Here is a 19,445-nt window from a genome sequence, read left to right as displayed (position 1 = left end):
AAAAAATGGACTTGATTCTTTCGTTTGTGGTAGTGTCATAATTTACCAAATAAGGAAAGATTCTCATTCCCAAGGGTTCAGTTGGATAGAAACTTGGAATCATGCAAGTTGAATAGTATGATGAATGAGAACTTTCAAGCATTGGAAAATTAAGACTTGTTCACATGGATGTGTGAATCAAGTGAAAGACTAAAGGGATCGAGTACACATTCTTATGCACTGGTCATGTCCACCACAAAGCTCGTTAAGACTATTCGTCATGATTTACTAAAGTTTAGGAAATATGGTTATACTTACAAGTTTAAGTATAATTCTGAAACATTGGAAAAGTCTCAATGTATGGCAGAACGAATGAGAAGAATCAAATTAGGCAGAAAGATAAAAGTTTCTCAAATCTGAAAAGATGGGAGAGTACTTTAGTATCATGTTTTGATTAAAGAACCATATCACAATTGGTCTTCTAAGGACATCTTAGTGCATTTTTATGGCTAAGAAAAGGAGTCATGAATTGTTGAAATGGTTAAATCAAGAGGATGAGTCATACCTCGTTCCAAAACAAGTCTTAGAGTCATACTCCAAGACTATAAGTTGAGTGACATATTTTAAAGAAAGGTTTATAACACTTGTCAAATGTAAGAGTAAAAGTGTCCTACTCTTGTACATTTGAAGTTGGTAAGTTGTGATGTTTTGGATTAAACAAAGACCAACTAAGGCCAATTGTGTGAAGTGTTTGTCTTGATAAAGAATCCGCACTGTCCCTTGAGTATTTGACAAGAGAGTCTTATATGTCAAGAGGACAGTGGGAGTCTTAAAGGTCTTGAAAGTCTCAAGAACTAATCAAGAATCAAAACCTGAGGTTCTTCACTAGCACACGACTTGAGGTTTATAACCTATCGTGTTGACATATTCTGTGCCCATTCCAGTTAAAGTTTTCTTTGCATAGGAGTTCTGGAAGTTCTCAATTGGTTGCATAACAACTTGGAAGCAATGGTAGGCCCTGTACTGCCAGGTGGCAAGAAGTTAAGATTGCACAAGTTCAATCCATATGAGTTTGGATTTGTCACTAACCTAGTCTTGTGATTGTGGTCTTGACACATTCACGTGGATAAGAACACATACACCATAAAATCTAAGGGTCATAAGGTTTCTCTCCGATTCATGAAAAATGATGGTGAGGAAACACTTCCACCAAGTAGATTTGAAGCAGATGGCAAAAGGTCTAAACAATTGAGACTATGATTACGACATCCCTTTTCATAGTTCTGAAATTGTTTAGATACACATACATGCTATCTAAGGAAAGGTGTATGATTTTGATAAAGTTTTATCAAAGCAATCTCGTATCAGAAGTCTGAACTTTGGTAAGAAAGTCAATAAAGTATTGATTTCTAGAAGTCCAACTGATTTCTGAGTACATGTCAAAGCTAGTGGGAGCATAAGTGTTATGCTAATAATCATCATGTTAGTGGGAGCATGATAATTATGATAAAGGTTGCAAGTTAGCAATGTTAATTATAGAAAACAAAAGTTTCAATTCGTGAAGTTGCAGGGGTTGAAAAAGTTGTTTTGCTATAATTAAGGGAGAGTATATACTTCATTTCAGTTCTAAAGGCTTAGATTGAGACCTTAATCATCTTTAGTCAAGAATATATATATGAATTTCATGTTGGATTGGTTCAACTTAAGGAAATTCCATATATTGCGTTCTCAAAATTCGATTATGATTACGGCATCCCTCTTCATAGTCAAATTTAGAGAACATGGCAAATAAAAATATTGTAGCAAAAGACTGGTCTAGAATCATGTCTTTATGTGAGACATCATGAGTCGTGTCGCATTTGATTTGGGTACAGGATCGATTGCATGTGCTATAATATTTGTCCTTTCTAAATTTTCCAAATGCCTGGGGCATTAAGAAGGGAAAAAGGTCTAGAATTGGATATGACTAAAAGGATTAAGCAATTGTCGAGGACAATCTGAGGTTTACCAAAGATTGATTGCTCAGGGACAGTTGGAAGTATAGTGCTAATTTTGGAAGAACCATATTGACATATTCTGAAAAGAGGCATCTCTTGTTCAGAAGTGATAGTCAAAATGAGAATATGGAGTTGTCTCCATAGGTGGAAGTTCTCTGTGTAAGATTAGAAAACTTAATGCAAGAAGCATGTTCAAAGCAATGTACTTTGAGTATGAGACTTAGTTTCCATGGAGTTGAACTCCATTGGAATACCTTATAATGATTGTTGACACGTCTTTGTAACTTTGTACACTTTCATTACAAGAGGTCAGTGCATATACGTTTAAAATCTAAACAGATTTCGATAAATGATAGGAATTTGGAATTCTTACATTTTTTTTATAAGGATTTGGGAGTGTGAAAAGAGAATCATTGAAAGTTTGTTCAATCGATCTAGTTCACAAAGTAAGGGTCATAGACAAACATAGAGTGCATACTTGGTGTATGGCAAAACTATTGTTTAAGAAAAACATAGTGTACATGCTTGGAGCATGGGACAACTAGTGTTTTTAATTCAAGTATAAAGTTGATAAAACCGAAACAATGAATAATGAGTAACCAGTATGGTGATAAATAAAATTGTTTATTTATATTCATAGGGTTTGATACCATATTTGATTCATTTATTCTTGTGTTTCACTTTGCATGTTTTGACTTCCAGAATAAACTAGGTCATTCTTCCTGAATGGCTAAGTTATTCAAACTATCCACAGTCGGTCATATGTTGGAAGTAGATATGAATCAAGACTGTCATGGGTTGGCTTGTAGAGGTCTAAGATGTTGGACAAAGCGGTGCTACAACACTCATGAGTGCTCATAAGTTATGAGTATTGGATTCAACCCGTGCTCATTTGAATCACTTCATGGATTTTATCACGAGTGATCATGAGACGATAATATCTTATATTCTTCAAACCTAGAGATATGAGTTGTTACTATGAGTTGGTTTTACATTGATTGCACGAAAACGCATTGGTAACTCGATGTTATAAAACGTGTCTTTATGTATGATTCAACAAGTAGTAGAAGAAGCCATATGAGTCGAAGTGTATCCATTCCTTTTACCTTCGGGATAAAAGCGATATTTGTGGGCCCCTCGATGATTTAGTGATGACACATGTGAGTGCTTGGCCAAGCCATGACTGATTTGATTTGTTCAATCAGTCAGTCATCATAAATCGGAAATCGGGAAATAACAAATGGACAGAGAGAATGATTGCTAATCCATGTCTCAGTCCATATGATATCTAGAATGGAGGAATATATGATCACTTATCTAATGGACAAGTCATTGACAAAGGTCAGAGATCATCGGCAAGGTCAGAGTTCGACGGAAGCTTTTGAGAGCTACGATTGCCAGTCGGTTCTTGAAGTCATACGCAATAATAGTTTTAGACTTATCCAAGTGGGAGACTGTTGGATTAATGTCTAAGTCCATAACTATAATTGGTAAGACTTGACCCGACCCGACATGGTCCATTTGGGTTGCATGGCATCATGCATTTGGATAAACTATAATGAGAGAAATAACACTTAAGGTTTGTTAATATATTATAAGTTATAATATATTAATAAGATTATTTAATTAGTATTGATCAAGAATTAGTTTGGAATTAATTAAGTGATCAAAAGAAGACTAATTAAATATATGAGTTGATTGTGTAAATCACCCATACTTGTATAGTGGGCTAATGCTCCATGGATTGTCAAGTTGGGCTAAAACCCATAAGATACTCCATGGATGCTCCATGAAGTATTTGAACCCATGGATCCAAGGAAATGGAAAGCCATGACAATTAGGGTTTACCCTAATTGTCACTAACTATATAAGCATCTTATTGTTGACAAAATCGTACACTATGTGTGATAGAAAGGGCTAGTCGATTTGATGAAGTGTTTGAATTCTCTCAAGTTATTCCAAGTGTATTTGGTGTTGTGTGAACCATCTGAGGTGTCACACTTGGGGCACTACGCACTCAAGCTTCATGAAGTCATTCTACATCAAAGAGGTATGTAATTCTAACTTGATATATTCATATGAATCAATGTAATTATGCTAGTTAGGATGAATACCTTGGAAAGTTCATATTTGCATGTATAATAGAGAAAACATAGATCCAAGGTATTTAGGGTTGCATGTACACTTAGGAGTGTTAGAATGCTCAAAACCCAACACCAGCTTGTAAGCTTGGTTCCCAATCTTCTGAAGAACTTTGAACGGTCCAATAAATCTTGGACTCAACTTTTTTCGTTTTCCGAATCTTATAAGTCCCTTCCATGGTGAGACCTTAAGCAAAAACGAATCCCCAACTTCGAAGGTCATTGGTCGTCTTTTCTTGTCAGCATAGCTCTTCTGACGATCCTGAGCTGCTAACATTCTTTCCCTAATCACCTTCAGCTTCTCAGCAGTCTCATGGACTATCTCAGGGCCCATAAACTGCTTTTCTCCAGCCTCAAGCCAACAAGACGGCGTACGACACTTCTGTACGTACAAGGCTCGATAGGGTGCCATCTTGATGCTCGAATGGTAACTGTTGTTATAGGAAAACTCTACCAGAGGTAAGTGCTCGTCCCAGTTCCCTTGGAACTCGAGGGTACATGCTCTCAACATATCTTCAAGAGTTTGAATCGTTCTTTCGCTCTGACCATCAGTCTGCGGATGGTAAGCCGTACTCAGACACAACTTCGTACCCAGTTCCTCTTGTAGACTCCTCCAAAACCTCGACGTGAAACGACTATCACGATCGGATACAATTGTGAGAGGAACACCGTGAAGTCTCACAATTTCCTTCACGTAAGCATTTGCAAGCTTATCCATAGACCACCTTTCGTTGGCAGCTATGAAGTGTGCACTCTTTGTGAAACGATCCACGACCACCCAAATCATGTCGTGTCCGTTCTTCGTCTTGGGCAGTTTAGTCACAAAATCCATGGTGATGTCTTCCCATTTACCCATGGGTATAGGTTAATTAATATATTATAAGTTCTAATATATTAATAGTATTATTTAATTAGTATTGATCAAGAATTAATCTAGGATTAATTAAGTGATCAAAAGATGACTAATTAAATATATGGGTTGATCAGGCAAATCATCCATAACTTGTATAGTGGGCTAAAAGGCTCCATGGATAATCAAGATGGGTTAAACTCATTGAATGCTCCATGGAGGCTCCATGGGAGTTACAAACCCATGGGTCATGGAAATGAAGAGTCATGCCACATTAGGGTTTACATGGTGTAACCCTAGATGTGACACACTATATAAGCAACATGTTCTCCACCAAAATCGGCGACATTAAGAAACAAGAGGGCTAGAGCCGATTTTGCAAGTGTAAGATTCTCTCAAAGTTTACTCCTTTGCATTTGGTGTTGTGTGAAGCATTTGAGGCATCACACTTGGGGTGCTAGGCTCACAAGGTTTCAAGGATCATAATCAACAACAAGGTAAGTTATTCTATCTTTCATTCAAGTTAAAAATGTTCCCCATGTATGCTAGATAGGAATATAACCTTGGAATTCAACTTTGCATGATTATTAGACAAACATAGATCCAAGGTTATTAGGGTTGCATGTACACTTAGGAAGTGTTAGAATGCTCAAAACCCATCAGTGGTATCAGAGCCTAGGTTTGTTTGTTGTTGTTTTTTTTTTGTGCAAACAGCTTGGAAAAAAATCGTTTTTCTGTTTTCTGCATGTATGAAAGTTTGCACATTTGTTGCTGGAAATGGACTAGAAACATTACCCTAAACTGTTTTGATGTTTTAAAGCTTGTTTTAGATGGTGTAATGTTTATGCTAATCCATTTACAATGGCAATTATTAAAATTACAAGTTTTTTTAAGTGTAATTTTTGATTCTTGAAAGTGTTCATATTCATGTTCTTGAACTTATGGAGATTAGATGATCATAGAAATTGTTTGTAACCTTCATGGTAGTTTAATTCATGATCATAATGTGTTTTAATGGAGTCCATAACTTGTCCTCAAGTTATGGAAAACCAAAAGTCTCACTTTTATTAAAGCCATTAAAAGAACACAAGAGTTATAAAAATGAAGAGTCTTCATTTTTATTACTCAATTAATTCATAAGTTATAAGAAATGAAAAGTTTTGGAAGTTTACAAAACTTGCCCTCAAGTTTTGGAACATTTAAAGTCTTGATTAAAACTTTAGTTCCAACCCTTAGAATTTTAAAAGTTAAAATTCAACCCTTATACTTTATAATATTATAAGTTACTAATATATATATGTATAACGTCAAGTCGTCTTACCGCTAGTACGCCTCATTCACGAAGCCGGTCTATAAGGGGGGTATAAGGTTGTTGCCTATAAAATGGCAACTTAATGGGTGTCCACTCTCACCCACCGCTTCCTTGATCGGTGGAGGGTCGTTAGCCGAACAGCTAGGACAAGGACTTATAAATTCTCATTAAAAGTATGATGAATATTATAAAGTAACTAAATGCTTTTATTAAATTCCCAATCTTAGTTACTTTAGGAAAATGTGAATAAGGTGCTAATCCATGAAATTACACTTTACACTTTGTTTAAGTCGTTAGTGGAGCTCGTGTGGTTAACCGGCACACTAACTTGGACTTAACAAGGTAGGTAAAGGGTGACTTAAAGTTTATTATAGGTCAGTGGAGCTCGTGTGGTTAACCGGCACATCGATTGAGTAATAAACATTGAGTGTACCAAGTGATTTGCATGGTTACTTCACACCTCGTTTTGTGATCCTCGGTATCCCAGTCACAAAACTTGGAGGGCACACTCGAGATTGAAACATGCCTTTGAAAAGTTCATTGAATCTCAAAAGAATCTAGGAATTTCTAAGAACCAATTAAAAACCTAATATCTATATTTCGTTTTTCATGGTGGAAATTGGTGAATCGTCATTCACCTACCTTTCAAATATGTTATAGCTTGGATTACGGCATACCTCTTCTAAGTTATAATATATTGTGATTGGATTCTAGCCTTAATATTACATTTGGGTGTTTTATTAAGGACTCTCTCTTAATATCTAAACTAATCCTGTTCTCTTCTTTCAGATGTCTTCAAACAATGCTGCTTCTGGCTCTAATCCTAATGGCTCCTTTACCCTTATGAACTTGTGTGGGAAAGTCACTTTTGATGGATCCAACTTCAATGAATGGATCAGAAACATCAGGATGATTATCCGCTACGAGGACAAAGAATATGTCCTTGACAAGGAGCTTAAGGAGATTGATGAGACCACTGCAACTCCCCAGGAGATCGCTGACTTCCGGGCACATGAAAGGGATGCTACAAAAGTGGCATGCATCATGTTGGCCACCATGACAGCGGAACTCCAAAAGTCCTATGAGGACTTCTACCCTTTTGAAATGCACCAAGATCTGATGGAAAGATACCATCAAAGTGCACGACAAGAGAGGTATGAAATCATATGCTCTATCATAACAACCATGATGAAGGACGGGGAATCCGTCACGAGCCACATGCAGAAAATGCAAAGGTATGTGGATCGCTTGCTGAAGCTTAATGTGAACCTCCCTGAGGATCTTGCAATAGATATCATTTTGCACTCCTTACCATCGTGCTATGATCAATTCCGCATGACATATCACATGAATAAGGAAGAGGTCACACTCAGCAAACTTCAGGGACTCCTCAAGACCGCATAAACAGGTCTTAAGGTTAAGTCGGTTGTTAACACTCCTACTCCAAACTCCGCCCCGGTTTTGGCAATCGGGAAAAGTCGAGGGAAGAAGAGGAAGAGCTCTTCGAAGGGTACCAAGGCTAGGACCCTTGATGGCTCTTCTTCAAGTGGAACCAAGAAAGGTTTTGTCACTCCTTCTTCTGACCCAAAAGAGGCTGAATGCTTCTATTGCCATGAAAGTCACATTGGAAGCGGAACTGCCCAAAGTACCAGCAAGATGTGAAGGATGAGAAAGTTAAACCCAACCATGCAGGTATTTACACTATCTTATCTAATAACTCCCCCCATTCTAACTCTTGGGTCCTTGATACCGGTTGTGGTATTCATATCTGTTCTAATTTGCAGGGACTAAGAAGAAGTGAGAATGTGGAGCATGGAAGAATAAACTTAATCATGGAGAATAGGAAAGCTTTACCTGTCACCAAGATTGGAGTTTATACTTTATCGCTAAGTAGTGGGTTTAGTTTAGATTTGAATAAATGTTGTTATTCGCCAGAAATGGCAAGAAATATTATTTCCTTTCATGCATTATATAAACAAGGTTTCACCTTTTCATTTGATAATGAAGTTGGTTCGATTAATGCTTTCTTTAATAATGTTCTTTATTTTAAAGCATTACCTTGTGATGGTGTGTATGAAACTGTATCTGTGGTTGATAACTTAGGAAATAATGTATTGTGTATTGATTCTATTAATGATAATAACTTGGATAAAGCATCATTATGGCATTGTCGTCTTGGACATATAAGCAAGAAACGCATAGGCCAACTCCAAAAGGATGGAGTATTGGAGTCATTTGACCTAAAGTTAGATGATAGTTGCGAATCATGCTTACTTGGAAAAATGACAAAGTCACCCTTCACAGGTTCTTGTGAGAGGGGTGAAAGTTTGTTGGATGTTATACACACGGATGTGTGTGGGCCCTTCAAACATGCCACAAGGGATGCTAATCATTATTATTTGACTTTTACTGATGATTACAGTAGATATGGATATGTCTACTTAATCAAGCATAAGTCAGAGACTTTTGAGAGGTTTAAAGAGTTTAAACAGGAAGTCGAGAATCAATTGGGCAGGAACATTAAGATGCTTCGATCCGATCGAGGTGGTGAGTATCTTAGTTCAGAGTTCCTCGACTATCTTAGGGAATGTGGGATTGTCTCACAATTAACACCTCCCAGGACACCGCAGTTGAATGGTGTAGCTGAGAGGCGTAATAGAACCTTGTTGGATATGGTTTGTTCCATGATGAGTCGAGCTTCGCTACCAATCTCATTTTGGGGGTATGCCTTAGAGACTGTCGCCCATATCCTTAATCTAGTTCCCACAAAGAAAGTTGCCAAAACTCCTCATGAGATGTGGACTGGTAAAGTACCCAAACTAGACCACATTAAGATTTGGGGTTGCGAGGCTTTCGTGAGACGCGAGACTCATGATAAGCTCGAACCTCGAAGTGAGAGGTGTATTTTCATCGGCTACCCACAGAAATCCTTTGGTTACCTCTTCTACAGACCTAGTGAGAATGTGGTCTTTGTAGCTAGGAGGGCTTTCTTTCGAGAGAGAGAGTTCATAAGCCAAGGAGACAGTGGGAGGCAAGTTGACCTTGAAGAAATTCAAGAGTCAAGTGGTGAAGGAACTTCAAACCCTAGCACTCAACTTGAGGAGGAAACTCCTGTTGAGCCAATTGACAAGTCTGTACCTCTGAGGCGTTTCATAAGGGTTAGGAATGCACCTGAGCATTACTATGGATTCCATATTACTGCGGAAGGTGATACACTTATCAGTGATGAGACACTGATAGGTCTGGATGAACCTAACAGTTACGCGGAAGCCATGGCAGGCCCTGAGTCAGCCAAGTGGAAAGAGGCAATGGACAGCGAGATACAGTCCATGTATGACAATCAAGTTTGGAACTTGGTTGAGAATGTACCAGGTCGTAAGACTGCAGGGTGCAAATGGATCTTCAAGAAGAAGACCGACATGGATGGTAATGTACACACTTATAAGGCACGACTGGTTGCAAAGGGTTTCTCACAAACTCCGGGAGTTGATTATGATGAGACCTTTTCTCCAGTGGCCAAGATTAAGTCTATTAGGGTTCTGTTAGCCATAGCTGCATTTCATGACTATGAAATATGGCAAATGGATGTCAAAACCGCTTTCCTTAATCGAAAGTTGGCTGAGGATGTTTACATGAGTCAGCCAGAGGGTTTTGTCAATACAGAGTACCCTAATAGAGTGTGTAAGCTTGAGAAATCCATTTATGGGTTAAAGCAAGCACCTCACAGATGGAATCTTTGCTTTGATGAGAAAGTCAAAGAATTTGGATTTTCTAGGAGTGAAGATGAATCTTGTGTATATGTCAAGGCTAGTGGGAGTATAGTTAGCTTTTTGGTATTGTATGTGGATGACATACTACTCATAGGAAATGACATCCCAACTCTGCAGGAAGTTAAGTCCTGGCTTGGGAAGTGTTTCTCTATGAAGGACCTAGGAGAAGCTGCCTATATTCTAGGGATAAGGATCTTGAGAGACCGGAGTAAAAGACTAATTGGACTTAGTCAGAGTACCTACTTGGATAAGGTGCTGAAGAGATTCGGCATGCAGGACTCCAAGAAAGGAGAGTTACCCATCCAGAGTAACGCCAGATTGAGTAAGACACAAAGCCCTAGTACTGAGGCTGAGATAGCATAAATGAGTCGAATACCTTATGCTTCGGCTGTAGGATCGATCATGTATGCTATGACGTGTACTCGAACTGATGTAGCCTTTGCTTTGAGCATGATTAGCAGGTATCAGGGGAACCCTGGCAAGGCACACTGGACTGCGGTAAAGAATATCCTCAAGTACCTACGGAGGACTAAGGACTGGGTCCTTACCCTCGGTGGGAGTGAAGACTTGAGAGTTGTAGGGTATAGTGATGCTAGCTTTCAGAATGATAGGGATAATTTCCGCTCTCAGTTAGGCTGGGTCTTTACCTTAAACGGAGGAGCAATTTCTTGGAAGAGTTCCAAGCAAGAGACAGTGGCTGATTCAACTTGCGAATCAGAGTATATAGCAGCTAGCGAGGCAGCAAAGGAGACAATATGGCTGAAGAACTTCAATGGAGACCTTGGAGTTGTACCAGCTATTAAAGAGCCAATGGAAATTTTCTGTGATAGTGAAAGTGCAGTTGCCTTAGCCAAGGAACCAAGGGATCACGGGAGATCCAGACACATCGACAGAAAATACCATTTCATCAGACATCGAATAGAAGAAGGACTCCTCGTGGCAAAGAGGGTATCATCGGATGAGAATCCAGCAGATCCCCTCACGAAGGGACTGAATCGGGTTAAGCATCTCCAGCATGCTCGGAGCATAGGGCTGAAGGATGATATTAGATTTAGTAGTTAGATAACCTTGAAATTTGTAAAGTGTAATTGACATTAGATGATGAATAAAAGGTGTTTTATTTATGAGTAAAGTGTTGCTATCTCTTGTCGATCGTTTACTATATTTCTTTTGCATGTTTTGACTTCCAGAATAATTATGTTTGGTATATCATATTATTCGAACCTCCACAGTCGGTCATATGTCGGAAGTAGGTATGAATCAAGACTGTCATGATTGGTTGCAGAGGTCTAAGTTGTTGGACATGGCTACAACACTCATGAGTGCTCATAAGTTCTGAGCATTGGACTCAACCCACGCTCACTGGAATCACTTCATGGAATTTATCTTGAGTGATCGTGAGACGGTAATATCATATAAGTCTTCAAACCTAGATATATGATTTGTTACTTATGATTTGGTTATGCATTGATTGTATGAAAACGCATTGGTAACTCGATGTTATAAAACGTGCTCTTGTGTATAATTCAATGAGTAGTAGAACAAACATATGAGTCGAAGTTTATCTGTTCCTTCTTGGATTAGAAGCTGATATCTGGGCCCCTCGATGCTTTTGTTTTGACCTATGTACCGGGCCCGGTCAGAACTAAGTTGATGTGTTCAATTGAGTTCTATATCAAACAAATCGGAAATCGGGAAACAAACTGCTGGACACAAAGTAAGACACTGTTCCATGTATTTGTCCGGCTGATATCTAGAACAGAGGATTATATGATCACTTATCTGAAATGACGTATCATCATCTTCTCAGTTCCGAGAAACCTTGAAAAGAGCTACGATTACTGATCGGTTCCTGAAGTCATACTTGCAGTTATAGTTATTAGGCTTATCCAAGTGGGAGACTGTTGGATAAGGTGTCTAAGTCCATAACTATTTCTGGTATGTACTTGACCCGACCCGGCATGGTCCATTTGGGTTGCATGGCATCATGCATTTGGATATACTAAATGAGAGAAATAACACTTGTGGTTTATTAATATATTATAAGTTCTAATATATTAATAGTATTATTTAATTAGTATTGATCAAGAATTAATCTAGGATTAATTAAGTGATCAAAAGATGACTAATTAAATATATGGGTTGATCATGTAAATCATCCATAACTTGTATAGTGGGCTAAAAGGCTCCATGGATAATCAAGTTGGGTTAAACCAATTGAATGATCCATGGAGGCTCCATGGGAGTTACAAACCCATGGGTCATGGAAATGAAGAGTCATGCCACATTAGGGTTTACATGGTGTAACCCTAGATGTGACACACTATATAAGCAACATGTTCTCCACCAAAATCGGTGACACTAAGAAACAAGAGGGCTAGAGCCGATTTTGCAAGTGTAAGATTCTCTCAAAGTTTACTCCTTTGCATTTGGTGTTGTGTGAAGCATTTGAGGCATCACACTTGGGGTGCTAGGCTCACAAGGTTTCAAGGATCATAATCAACAACAAGGTAAGTTATTCTATCTTTCATTCAAGTTAAAAATGTTCCCCATGTATGCTAGATAGGAATATAACCTTGGAATTCAACTTTGCATGATTATTAGACAAACATAGATCCAAGGTTATTAGGGTTGCATGTACACTTAGGAAGTGTTAGAATGCTCAAAACCCATCATACTTCGCAACATCGAGCTTCATCATCGGCCACCAGTAGTAGGGTTTTAGGTCCCTATACATTTTAGTGCTACCGGGATGAATCGAGTACATGGTTTTGTGAGCTTCTTCCATCAGAAGATCTCATATCCCTCCCGTCTTAGGTACCCAAATTCGATCTTGGAATACCTTCAGTCCTTGACTGTTTGTACCGAACACCAACGTCTATCCGAAACGTTCTTCCTTTCGGTCATTCTTTTCTGAAGCTTCTTCTTGAGCTTTCTTGATACTTTCCACAATTGTCGAGACAACTTCAATTCTCAATGCTCTTGGCCTTTTCCTTTCAAGATTGACTTTCCGACTGAGAGCATCAGCAACAACATTTGCTTTACCGGGGTGGTAAAGTATCTCACAGTCGTAGTCCTTGAGTAATTCTAGCCAGCGTCGTTGCCTCATGTTCAACTCCTTCTGATTAAAGAGATACTGGAGACTCTTATGATCAGTGAAAAGTTTGCACTTCGTTCCATAGAGGTAATGCCTCCATATCTTTAGAGCAAAAACTACCGCTGCCAACTCCAAATCGTGAGTGGGGTAGTTCTTTTCGTGCTCCTTCAATTGTCGAGATGCGTATGCTATCACCTTTTCTCTTTGGGTCAGAACACAACCCAACCCGACTCCAGATGTGTCACTATAGACCGCGAAGTCTTCAACTCCATCGGGTAGAGAAAGAATCGGTGCTTCACATAACTTCTTCTTTAGCTTCTCGAATGCTTCTTCGTGCTTCTCGCTCCATGTATAAGTAGCTCCTTTGTGGGTCAAAGCTGTCAATGGAGCAGCTATCGAAGAAAAGCCTTGGATAAACCTTCGGTAATATCCAGCTATTCCAAGAAAGCTTTGAATCTTTGTGGGACTCTTTGGACGTTCCTACTTCATCACAACTTTGATTTTTGCTGGGTCAACCATTATTCCCTCCTGGTTAACCACATGACCCAAGAATTGTACTTCTCGGATCCAAAAATCGCACTTGGAGAACTTTGCATATAACTTCTCCTTCTTCAAGACTTCCAACACTTCTCGTAGATGCTTGCCATGCTCCTCTTGGCTTTTCGAGTAGATCAGAATGTCGTCGATGAACACTATCATGGATTTATTGAGGAATGGTTTACAAACCCTGTTCATCAAATCCATGAATGTTGCTGGAGCATTGGTTAGTCCAAACGACATAACCAAGAACTCGTAGTGTCCATATCTTGTTCTGAATGCAGTCTTCTCGATATCTTGCTCTCTCACCTTCAGCTGATGATATCCTGACCTAAGATCAATCTTTGAGAAATAGCTCGAACCTTGCAGCTGGTCAAATAGGTCATCAATCCTCGGCAATGGGTATTTGTTCTTCATCGTTGCCTTGTTCAGCTCTCTATAATCTATGCACATCCTCATGCTTCCGTCTTTCTTCTTCACAAATAGAACCGGAGCTCCCCATGGTGATGAACTAGGTCGAATGAAACCGTTGTCCAACAACTCCTGAAGTTGCGTCATGAGCTCCTTCATCTCCGTCGGTGCTAATCAGTATGGTGCTTTCGCTATCGGTGTTGTTCCTGGTAAAACAAGTCTATTCTGAACTCTACTTGTCTATCAGGCGGTAATCCAGGAAGATCTTCGGGAAAGACTTCTGGATAATCACACACCACTGGTATACTCTGCACCTCCTTTTTCTCCTTCTTTGCATCAATTACGAATGCCAAGTATGATGCACATCCCTTGGACAAACATTTTCTGGCTTTAATCAGGGATATGATTCTAGAATTTACTCGGCGTTTGTCCCCGTACACCATAAATGACTCTTTTCCGGGTGGGTTTACCCTTACAATCTTCTTTTGGCATTGAATCTCAGCATCGTTGGCGCTATGCCAATCCATACCCAAAATGATATCGAAACCGTTCAACTCTATGGGTAATAGCTCTTCGTGGAATTCGTTTCTGTTTAGGTCGATGACGATGTTCCTAATACGATCACTAACAGGTATGAATTTGCCACTGGAAACTTCTACAATCAGGGCATTATCAAGTTTTTCTACGGGCAATGCTAGTTTCCCACCAAACTTATGTGACACAAAGGAGTAGTTTGCTCCGGAATCAAATAGTATATTGGCAGGCAAACCATTTACAAGAAAGGTACCTGAAGCGACATCTGCTGCCTCCTTTGCAGCCTCGAGTGTCATCTGGAAGGCTCTTGCCTTCGGCTTCGGTGGAATGTTGGGTCTTCCTGCTTCCTTCTTCTTCGGGCAGTCCCTCGAAATGTGCCCTTCCTCGTTGCACTCATAACAGACCTTCTTAGTGAACGTGCACTCGTTGGCATAGTGCCCAGGTTTTCCACATTTTAAACAAGTGACTCCTCCGTCACATTTACCCTGGTGCTTCTTCTTGCACTTGTCGCACCATTTGGCTTCACCTCCTCCAGACTTCTGCGTACCTGACCTTGAGAACTTGCTTTTCTTGCTGAATTTCGACGACCCATCAAATTTCCTTTTCTCTCCCACCTCCACTCTCTCCAGAACCTTCTCTCGTATCTGGGTCTCCACATTCTTAGCAGCCCAGATGGCGGCTTTTAGAGTGGTTGTTTGCTTGACCATTGGACCGAAGTCCGCTGGTAATCCAAGGGCAAACTTGTTAACCTTGGAGAGTTCAGTTGGGACGAGGTGAGGAACAAGCTTCATTTTCTCTGTAAAGCTTGCAGCATATTCAGTAACTCTCATTCTTCCCTTCTTCAGATTCTGGAATTCGTTGTTGATCTCCAAAAGATCCTGCTCAGAGCAGTATTGCATCTTTAACTGCACCAGAAAATCCTCCCACGACATCTTGCTCTCTTCTCCTTTGGGCATTGAATCAGCTAGTAGCTTCCACCAGCTTAGTACTCCAGATTTCAACAGAGGAACTGCGAGAGCGGTCCTCTACCTTTTGCTACATTCGCAACTCTCAAACATCGTCTCCATCTCGGAGATCCAGTTCATGACTTCCACCGGCGTCGGGCTTCCAGATAGACACGGTGGTTTGGATGCCATGAAATCCTTGTATTTGCATCCACGTCCGTCATTTCCTCCATCCTGGTGGTTTCACCTAACTATCGGTGGGTTGGCTTGACCAACAGTCCCACTGTAGTTTCCTCCTTCTGACTGCCCATCATTCAGCTCGGGCTGTTCAATTGGTACCGTAAGTTCTTCTCGGTTCTGTTGAAGTAAACGCCTTGTTTCCTCCATTTGGCGATCCAACATCATCTGGATCATCGCTTGCACTCCGGCCATCGTCATTGGCTCAGGTGCCACTTCTACGACAACAAGTATTTGCTGTATCACTGGAGGTTGAGGGGGTTGGTTCCTATTTCCATTTGTATTCCCAGCTCCACTGCGGGTTCTTGCCATCTTGATCTATACACCGAATAAGGTGAATTTAGATCTTTATTTAGGACTGACGTTTAAATCATCCTTATCACTCCGAAACGTTTACATGTTAGTTCTAATATCTTAGTCGTACGTTTAGAATCCTAAACACAAAAGGTTTCTAGATCCAGCCGGCAACATACCATAGATCCGAACAAATAACAGCATATAAGGCATAAATCATTTAGCACAAAAAGCATATTAGGCATACTTTCCTAAATAAGCTAGTGCTCACATCTCACAATCATCGCTTAGCATTCTAAGTTAAAGTCTAGAAATCCTACAAATTCCTAGTTCGCTTAAACTAATGCTCTGATACCAACTGTGACATCCCCATTTTCACGGCCAGAAAAGACCGATTTTTGTTTATGCTTGTTTGAAAATCATAGTAACATTTTAAATAAAAGTGTTGCGGAATTTGTCCCAAAACAAAATATGATAAATATTTATCAAAAGCCTTTCCAAAGAAATGTATTTCATTAAAAGACTCGGGATGTCATGTTCGATACAGATCAAAAGCATAAACAGTACAATATAAGCCTTACTACATTATTTCATATCTACAGGCCTATATCCGTAATCCCTCATCCAAAACATCACATCTATGCTCGAGCGCCACTACCTGTAATACATGAAACTGAGTGGGTCAGGCTTGGGAGCCTGGTGAGCACATAGGGTTTTCAACCCACAATAAATAAGTTATTTAATTTCATCAACCAACAATAACCCGATTACCCGTTCCCGTTATCCTCACTTTACGTCCCTAAACACCTATCATAAGGGACCTAGCCTAAGGATCATCATCGGGATGGACACTACTGCTAAGGGGATTCCTCAGCAATAAATGTCCTTAAGGCAACCATGAGGGGGATGGAGTACACCGGTGAACACGTCGTTCACAAACACCTACAGGTTGCGAGCCTGCTAGCGTTCTACTGGACTGTCTAGAAGAGTCTGTGGTCGTCATATATACTCCGCTAGATGACTGGATCACCAACAACATCGAGGTCTTTCATCATTTTATCACACATCGTCTTATTACATCTAATTGTAACGCCCGCAGATCCGGGCTAGTCAATTTAGAGACGATGAGCATCAAAAATGAGTTTTTGATGGAAGATTATTTAGAAGGATTAGTCTTAACCAAATTGTAGTATATGTTACAAGGGTTCTGTATATATAAAGAACGCCAAAATCCGAGTTATAACGAAGAAGTTATGGCCCGTCGAAGTTTTACGGCAAAACCGGCATGACACCAGGAGACGTAAATAGTGAATTTACGGTAGAAGAATTTTTAGCCTTGGTGATCTAAACAAAATTTGTATTATACGTTAAACCGAGAACATACAAAAAAATAACGCCCAAATCTGACTTCGTATGAGGAAGTTATGAATTTTCTAAGATTTCGCATAGCAGTACACGACCCGAAACTCGAATTTTAGTTCGAGCGGTTTTTGGCCTACGCGACCTAAATGAGAGTTGAAGATCTCATTAATAGGAACTCAATGGTAAAAAGACATACGAAAACGGAGTCCGTATGTAGAAGTTATGAATTTTACGCGGACATTTAACAGTATAATCTCCTCCTACTGTTAAATTTAAGATCGGTCGCGAATTAGCCGACAGAGTCTAAATGAAAGTTTTAGATCTTATTTTTACCTATGCGTTGATATAAACAATGTCGATAGTAGAGATCTTATGTTAAAGATATGGACGAAACTTGGTCCCTACTATTCGAGCGCGATAAATTCGATACGGTTTTGTAAATCTGAGATAGTATGAGAATTAGCTGACGGCGTCTAAATGAAAGTTGTAGTACTCGTAAATACCAACGCGTGGATATAAAGAACATCAAAAATGGAGTTCGAATGAACGAGTTACAAAATATAATAGCATATTTACGTATTAAAATAAAGTATAAATCATATATATGTGCACATATATATACAAATGTATATATCATTAGAAAGGTATCGACGATGCGGTTATTATAAGACTAGTGTTGAGTACTTTCGACATTAGTTTAGTACAAATATCGTTAAATCTATTTAAAATAGTATTATGAAGGGGTGTTTAGTCGTTTATATAAATATAAGGTCATTAAGTAATTATGGAGGGTAGTTTTTGTAAATTCAATTACTATAAATAAGAGGTTTGGGCTCTCATATTTCTTGTGTCATTCTCTTGATTCAAGAGTCTTTCTCTTCTTATCCCCCGAGCATTTCGGTCCCTCGTGATTCGACTTCTCTTTCTGTAGTTTTGGTATAGTAAGGTGAGCGCTGAAGCGCTGCACGAATCTTTCTTAGAAAGATTCAACGACGAAGTTCTGCCCTTGCAGAGCCCGACTCCTAGCTAAAACCCCCTTGTAAGTAAGTTATGCTTACCTATTTTAATATAGCTTATATTTAAAATTAGTATTGTTATTATGAACTTATAATAAATATTTGAGCTATTATTATGACTTATATAAGTGTCGTTATAATATCTTTTTAACTACTCGCGGCACGGAGAATCTGGTTTAAAGGGCCGCATAGGGTTGTTGGATTTCAGAAGTGTTATATGCCAAAATGGTCCTGCCTTCCGGTGTTTTATGTCTGGCCCTTGTCTGTACATAGTGGTTGTTTAAACGCTTATATAATAATAATAATAATAAGACTAATAATTAGTCACGGTAAATATTAGACTAAAATCTAGTGGTAATAATACTAGGTTTCGTCGAAGGAAATTATTTTAATGTAAACGTAGCGTTGTCCGAGTACCGAGTCACCACCTTATCAAGTGAGTGCATAGTTTTAAATAGATATGAAGTATTTTATATAAATTACGTGCTATGTGTGCATATTATTTGAATACTTGTTTTCCATGCTGGATGAACGATTTTATACAAGTTTTAAATAATTTAAACTGTATATGTATTTTATATCTACGAATATGTTAGGTAAAACATGGGTAGATGAATGATGAGAGATGAAAGATGATATGAGTGAACATTGGCAGCTATAGACTTAGTGCCTAACAAATAACATCGGCAGCTATGGACTTAGTGCCTATCGAATAAACATTGGTAGCTATAGACTTAGTACCTGTTAGATAAATGTTGGTAGCTATGGACTTAGTACCTGTTAGATAAACGTTGGTAGCTATGGACTTAGTACCTGTTAGATAAACATTGGTAGCTATGGACTTAGCACCTATTAGATAAACACTAGTAGCTATGGATTTAGTACCCGATTAATGAAATTTAGCAGCTATGGAATTAGTGCTTTACGAACGAGCATTGGCAGCTATGGACTTAGTACCTATCAT

Source organism: Lactuca virosa, chromosome 5, assembly GCF_052849685.1.
Source record: "Lactuca virosa cultivar CGN04683 chromosome 5, Lactuca_virosa_CGN04683_v6, whole genome shotgun sequence".
Taxonomy (NCBI): Eukaryota; Viridiplantae; Streptophyta; class Magnoliopsida; order Asterales; family Asteraceae; genus Lactuca; species Lactuca virosa.
The sequence above is the reverse complement of the archived record's forward strand: the minus strand, read 5'-3'. Positions refer to the sequence as shown.